Here is a 7965-nt window from a genome sequence, read left to right on the forward strand (position 1 = left end):
TATCAGTTTTTAGATGGTATCAATAGTCCTAGGTGATATTTAATCTAAAAAATTTCAATCAAGCGTTATTGTTGTATGTCCTTAATAGAAGGCAATCATAAATTAATTCTCAATTTGTCAGAAAGAGCAAAGCATTAGCACATAAATAAATAAATGATATAGGAATAAAATCTCAGTTATTACAAATGTTAATTTAGAAATTCAAATTAAATCATGAACAATGACGCATCCCTAACATTGAAGGGCTTAGGTTCAATGGAGGAATCCATTGAACTTGGTGCTTCCCGTTATTCCTATCATGTTTGCCTTGCTCCAAGATGATAGTTTATCGTTCAATATCAAGAGATATCAATAAATTAGGCTTCTTTCATTTAAATAATAATTTTAGGATTTTTGGAAAGACCTGGATGTCCATATGCGTATGGGAACATGACTCTAGCTCATGCGTGTATGGATATCCGTAAGGGCAGAGGAGAAAAATGCAGAGTTAGCTTTTGGTGTCTTCATAAGGGTTTTAGCCATTTATGTTAGCTTTTATTTTCCACTGGTCCCACGTCAATCCGATATATGATGAAAATAGAAAATGTACATCATGATGCAAAACGTCTCGAAAAATAGACTCTGTGAATCCTTCTGAATTTTCGTCCAGTTCCTTTTTCGGTCATTTCTTTGACTTCGTTCGACCTACGAAACACGTTAATCCTTTTTTAAAAGATTATACCCCAAAATTTACCCTCTTTTTTCTTACCTTTTCCTTAGTTTCATTTTCATATATGGAATCATATCATGCATAATCATAACATTTAGCATGAACATTGCATTTGGTCATGGATTCACAAGCATGGCCATATTCTTTGGTTTGATCTTAACATTAGGGTTTTTCATTTTTGTTTCACTTATCGTCTAACCAAAGAATCATAAGAGATGGTACTTTTTTGTTCCCTTGTTCATGTAGGTAATCATGCCTCAACTCAAGATAAAACAAAGGTCACTTCGGTCAAAAAAAGCAATATTCAAGATCATTCAAGGATTAATTAATTTTTATTTAAGGGATTCTCTTTCCATCATAATTTTGGCTTGGGATGCAAGAAAACTTCATGTTTGCACAAGTTGACACAAGTTTTATTGACCTAATTTGCAAGTATGGCCTAATTTTGGTCCAAACCCCATAACTTCTTCAATTTTAAACCAATTGGCAAGATTATTTGATCCAAATGTTCCTAAGGAGTTACTCTACAACTTTCCTTCAAGGCTTAATCATCAATTCAATCTCTAAGGGTCTCAATTTTGGTAGGGACTAAGTTTCCCCAATGGGCCAAAACCTTGTCATGACCCCCACTTGACAGCCATGCCATTTTAAGCTCAAGTATCCTTTTGACCCCACTCCATTTGAATCTTGTTAAGATTATGTAAAATATCATTTGACCTAAGTTTGGTTAAAAATGAAAGAGGGAATCAAAATTTATGGTGTCATGAACTTGGGGCCTCAAGATGCCCAAAATGTGCCAAGCCTGCTTGACCAAATGCCTTATCTAGAAACCTGTCACGACCTTAACTTTCAACACTTTCCATTTTCACCTCAAGCCTCCTTTTGATTTGGTAATTTTTTCATTCAATTCATTGTAATTAGATGAAAAAAATTCACAAATAAAATCACAAAACGCACGAATGGATTCCATTTGGCCTAACTTTAAACATGACATGTTGATCTCTGTTTTGCACGATGCCCAGAACTTGCAATTACAAGTAATTTTGCATCTTGGTACCACTTGAAAATGTGAAACTTTCAAGATCTTTCAACCTCAAATCTTTTCACAAAAAGCTTCATCGGCATCCTCTAAAGCTAACTACATCATCACTTTGCTTTGAAACCACATGCATCACGCTCCCCATTTTTGCCATTGTTGACCTTTGAAGCTCCAACTGTAAAGGTAGCTATGAGTTAAATCTATGATAAAACAAGTTAACACTCTCTTCACCTTTTTATACTTATAAAAATCCCTCTCCTACCATTAATTTGTCTTTCATATTAGTCGTTTAATTTTACTTTAAACACTTAGGGCTCATCATGTTCTTAAGCAAAATTCTCCCAGCTCAGAGTCAATCAATGGCTCTGATGCAGAGAGACATGAACGATGATGTGTTGTGAATCTAACTCCGTGCTTTGGTGTTTCTAAAAACACGAGTTCATGATTTGTAGAAATTGAATCCAAGGTTGAAGACGAAGTTTGTTCAGCGCCCGCTTTGGTACCATATTTCAAATCCAGCCAATCACCAACGCATTTTTTAAAAATGTTTTGACCGTTGGTGTCCTTTTCTATTTTTATTTTACTTTATTTTATTTCTTTTATTTTAAAATTAATTTCTCTCTCATTTTCAAACTTTTTTTATCCAAATGTTTTACACAAGCTCTATAAAAATATTTTGCATCACATACATTTTTCTCACATTTTTTTAAATCATTTTTGCATTTATTAATATTTTTATTTCATTTTATTTTTAATTTCATTTTTCAATTTATTTTTCAATCATTTCCAAAAAACTTTGCATCCAACTTTTAATATCTATTCATGTGTAATATTATGGACTTTGTGTAATTTTGTTAGCCATTTCTTCTTTGTTTTGCTTATGGTTTGGAATTTTTCTTTGAATTTACCTTTTTAATAAAGTTTAAATCATTTTATTTAATTTTAAAATTATTTCTAATTCAAATTTTGACTTTTGTTTTATTTTGGTTACTTGGTTGATCAAATCTTCAACATTTCAAATCATCCATAGATGGTCCCTTGGTTGATTCATTCTTCTCTAATTCAATGTGTTGATAGATGGTCATTTGACTATATTTTGAACACTTTGAGTTTTTGATAGATCATCCCTTAGTGTAACATATGTTTGTGTCTTTTGACTTGTTGATAGATGATCCCATTGTGTTGCCTTTGCCTTCTAACATCTAACACCTAACATCGCTCACAAGGGAAAAGGGAAAGTTGAAGCTCAACTATGATCAGGAACTCAAAGCAGTGGAAGAAGTTCAAGTGGAGAAGAATAAGAGGAGGAAGATAGGCGAGGCTCTGAAGGGGACTTTTGACAGCCTAACCATCAAGAAGAAACAACTCGCAGACACATATTACCAAGCATGCAAGATGAATATTAGACCAACTCAATGGACTCCAAGATCAGTTGGAAGATGGAAAGAAGGAATTGAAAGAAGAAAAGATTCACGCCAAGCGGTTGGAGGTTTCTTTGTCTCAGCACCAGACTGAACTTGATAGGAGGTTTGAGGAAATTTTAGGATTAAAAGACCAATCACACAAGAACCTAGAAGAAACCGATCAACTCAAGAAAGAGGCTACTCATTTGGAGAGAGATAGCCGTTACCTTCAAGTTCTTCTAGATCAAAAAGAGGCATTATTCCAGGACCTTTTGGGGAGACATGATCATATTCCATTGCATGCCTCATCCAAAAGTCGTCTCTTTACTTCATGTCTTTAGAACTAGAGTCGATATTATTCTAGCTCATTGAGAAGATTTAATAAAATAGAAAGTTTTATGGTTTACTTCCCGTAATTGTATGCCTGCTATCTGCGTAATAATTGATGATTTCCCTGGAAACATAACAATCAAATCTTTTTTGCATAACATATCATTCATTCATATGCATTTTTCTATCCTAAAACAAAATGCTTATGCCCTTTTATATCCTCTTCAGAAAGACGACGACTCGACATCGATATAACACCAGAGCCAACCAACGAAGTATCATGTTTAAATACGAACAAGAGAATACTGCAACTATGTAGGCCTTAGCTCAACTTCAAGGTCAGACGGGTACCATTCTAGAACATATCCAAGCTCAGAGAGACAATGCTGCTATGGTCAATCCAACCTACACTACTGATGACACTGAAATTCACCATATTTTCAACTCCGATTTCGCATGCATTTTAGTAGTTTTATTATCATGTTGTTGTGTTATTACTATGTTTCTCTTTGTTTTCAGGTTTTTACTTTAATCGGAGCCCCGATCGAGAAAAGGAGTGAAAAAGAGCTATAACCCCTAAAATTCCGCATTTTGTACTTGTGGCTCCCACTGTGGCTGGCGCCATAGACCCTGCCATGACGTGTCCTAGCCCAACTTCCCTCAACTGCCACGTTCCCCACTACTTCCACTAAGGCGCCTCAGATTGGCCTTGTGGCGGGCGCCAAGGCCTTGTGGCGGGCGCCACAAGAGGAAAAGTTTTCCCTCCCATTTTCAAGTTGAAGGGCATCCTTGTCATTTCCATCATTTTACTTGCTTATAAATAAAAACTCGAATTCACTTGTTTAGACATCCAAACTTAGAGCAGAGGAAAACTCAGAGCAAACTTTGTTTCACTTAGGCATATATTCAGTATTTTAAAGTGGTAATCGCTTCGCATAGGGGTGTTACCACAATTGTGTGATCGAGTATGTGATCGAGTCTGTAATCGAGTTTCGAGCACTTTGGAAGGAAGTTAATCCTGCCGCCATTTTCATTTCCGCTTTTCATTTTATTCAACCCTCTGATTGGAGCAGGTTTTTATTACTTTGCCTTTATCTACTTTATTTTCCTGAACTGTCTTTACTTTATTTATTTCTCGCACTCGTTTTACTTTATTTATTTCTCGCACTCGCTTTACTTTGTTTATTTCCCGCACTCGCTTTACTTTCATTTATTTTCCGCACTCGCACTACTTTAATTTACTATCCGCACTCGCACTACTTTTACTTTACCATGTCTAACTAAATCTATAAGGTTAGAATGTAAGGATCGTAATTGAACCGATAATCCGTACAATTGTTCGTAGAAACACTTAAGGGCTATTTTGACTTTCAACTTAAGTTTTCCCGCACTTAATTTCCGTTGGGTAAGATCGAAAGCCGTCCAACGTCTTTTTAAACTTAATTGTTTTTAACTATTTCAAAAACAGCGAAAGCGCTTTGTTTAGTTCATTAGGAGTTTTTAACTTAAGAAGAAAAGAGATTTTAAAACTATTTTTGGACGCGTTTATAAGTTTAGAGTCTGGTTCGTGAGAACCTCTTTTGGTTGAAAAATCCAGGTTAAAATAATTTTCAACTTAGTCAAGACACTATATTTCTTAAAAATAGGTTTACTACTCTAACGCAATGCGCGTATTTTTATGAGTGACAATAAGAGTGTTTGATTAGGGAGTACAACTCGGTTCTGAATACGCGAAAGCGACAGTTCCTGTTAAATTAGTTCTTTTCAAAGTAGGAAACACTGCCCATAAGTAGCTCTATTAGCAAGTACTTGGATTATTAATTGATTATGTGAATTACATTCGAGCCTGTCTTTATTAATTGAACTTAATTTAATACTTTATTTTTCATTGCACACTCTAAAAACCCCTATTTTGATTACCTAAGATAAACACCATAAGAATAGATAACGATAGATTGACACTTGGTCTCTGTGGATTCGACAATCTTTTATATTACTCTGACGCGTTCGTATACTTGCGAAAAGCAGGCATCAAGTTTTTGGCACCGTCGTCAGGGATTAATTTTGTCAAATTTCATTACCCTGTTGTTATATCGTTTAGATTTAGGTTAGTACCCGCCGGTCAATGCGAAGAACTCGCAGCACTGGAAGTTTAAGTTTAGTATACCCTCTGGCAGAACCTGAACGTTACGCTCGCGCACGTTTATTCTTTCATAGGATTAGGAGAGCTATGGCCGAAGATCAAAACCAAAGACCTCTTAAGTATTTCACCTAACCATCCAATGAAGATTCTAGTTCTAGTATAGTAAACCCAACCATACCAACTAATAATTTCGAACTTAAACCATCCCTGTTGCAACTAGTGCAACAGAGACAATTCGCAGGTCTCGCTACTGAGAACCCGAACCAACATTTAAAAATATTACTTCAATTAGCAGACACTTTTAAAACCAATGGAGCTTCCCCTGAGGCAATACATTTAAGATTATTCCCTTTTTCCCTCAGAGACAAAGCCTTATCATGGTTAGATTCCCTTCCACCCAATTCCATTACGACTTGGGATAACCTTAGAAGAGTTTTCCTTGCTAGATATTTTCCCCCAAGTAAGACCGCCGTTCTTCGAAACCATATAACTAGATTTACCAGGAACCAAGGAGAATCGTTGTTCGAAGCTTGGGAGAGATATAAAGAGTTGTTAAGAGCATGCCCACATCATGGCTTAGAAAATTGGTTAATCATTCAAACCTTCTATAATGGACTTCATTACAACACTAATATGACCATCGATGTTGCCGCAGGCGGTGCTCTGATGAACAAACCTTACCCTGAAGCTAGTGCCCTCATTGAAGATATGGCTCAAAACTATCAACCATGGGGAGTCGAACGAGCAACAGTTGAGAAGAAGGAAGCCCAAGGAGGAGTGCATGAACTAAGCTCTATAGACATTATGCAAGCTAAAATGGACGCATTAGCCCTCAAGGTCGAGCATATGTGCATAAACCCGAATCCTGCAGCCGCAGTTTCGTCGGATTGTGAGATATGTGGAACCAAAGGACACCAATCTACAGAATGCAGTCTATTAAACGAAACCCACTATGAGCAAGTGAACTACACCCAAGGGAACCCATACTCGAATACCTATAACCCTGGATGGAGGAATCACCCGAACTTCTCCTATAAGAACAATAACCCTATTCAAAATAATGCACCTCCGAGACAATCAGATTACCAAGCCCCAAGACCAAATCAACCTATGCAACCTGTACCACGAAAGCCGAGCCTTGAGAAAATTATGGAAAATTTTATCACCGCTCAAACCCAATAAAACAAAGGGTTCATGAACCAAAACATTCACGTAAATGAACTAATTACCCAGCTAGGAACCAAGGTTGACCAAATAGTTACTCATACTAAGATGCTTGAAACCCAGATCTCTCAGGTAGCTTTAAACCAAGCCCCCCAAACCACACCTGGAGGACAGTTCCCTGGACAACCTCAACAGAATCCGAGAGGGCAAGCCAATGCCATTACCCTACGAAGTGGGAACGCTTATGATGAGCCACCAAACCCAAGATTGAGTGAACCCGAAACTTCTAAGGAATATACCAAACCCCCAGACGAAGTAAAGGAACCAGAGGAATCTAGAAACCACGAAGGTCAAGAAAAAGGAGAAAAACCTAAAGATAAAACTTACGTACCACCCCCGCCATATAAACCACCTATACCATATCCACAAAGACTCAAACAAACCCAGATCAATAACCAATATCAGAAATTTATTAAAGTTATAGAAAAACTTCACGTAGAAATCCCTTTCACAGAAGCCATCACCCAAATACATTCTTATGCAAAGTTTCTCAAAGACATCCTTACCAACAAATATAAACTAGATGATCCGAAACCCTTGGAATGTAATTCATTTCCAAGAATAAATTAGCCAAAAAAGATAAAGATCCTGGAAATTTCTCCATTCCTTGTCTTTTGGGTAGTCATGTCATCGAAAAAGCTTTTCTAGACTTAGGAGCTAGTGTGAGCTTAATGCCTTTAGCGGTTTGTGAGAGGTTAAACTTAGGAGAATTACAACCCACTAAGATGTCACTTCAGTTAACCGATAGATCTGTTAAGTATCCGATAGGCATTTTAGAAGATGTCCCTGTTAGGATAAGACAGTTATTTATCCCTACTGATTTTGTTGTCATGGACATCAAAGAAGACAATGATATACCAATCCTTCTGTGTAGACCATTCTTATCAACTGCTGGAACCATAATAGATGTCAAGAGAGGAAAGTTGACCTTTGAGGTAGGTGACGAGAAAATAGAATTTATACTTTCGAAATTTCTTATGGCACCTGTGATGGGAGACACATGTTATGCCTTAGATATCATTTAGGAATCTGTTAGAGAATTAGAACAAGAAGAAATCATAAAAATAATTAAGTTACCATCAACCCTCATAATGGAAGATGATGACTTTAAGAAACC

At 36.6% G+C, this 7965-nt stretch overlaps 1 non-coding gene across 1 annotated transcript; it reads right to left on the bottom strand.

The window, feature by feature from the left end:
- Positions 1-6095: 6095 nt before the first annotated feature.
- Positions 6096-6202, bottom strand: LOC127108933 (small nucleolar RNA R71). The gene has a single exon (XR_007796431.1). It is a non-coding gene; the product is annotated as a small nucleolar RNA R71 (small nucleolar RNA).
- Positions 6203-7965: the final 1763 nt, after the last annotated feature.

Source organism: Lathyrus oleraceus, chromosome 7 (genome assembly GCF_024323335.1).
Source record: "Lathyrus oleraceus cultivar Zhongwan6 chromosome 7, CAAS_Psat_ZW6_1.0, whole genome shotgun sequence".
NCBI lineage: Eukaryota > Viridiplantae > Streptophyta > Magnoliopsida > Fabales > Fabaceae > Lathyrus > Lathyrus oleraceus.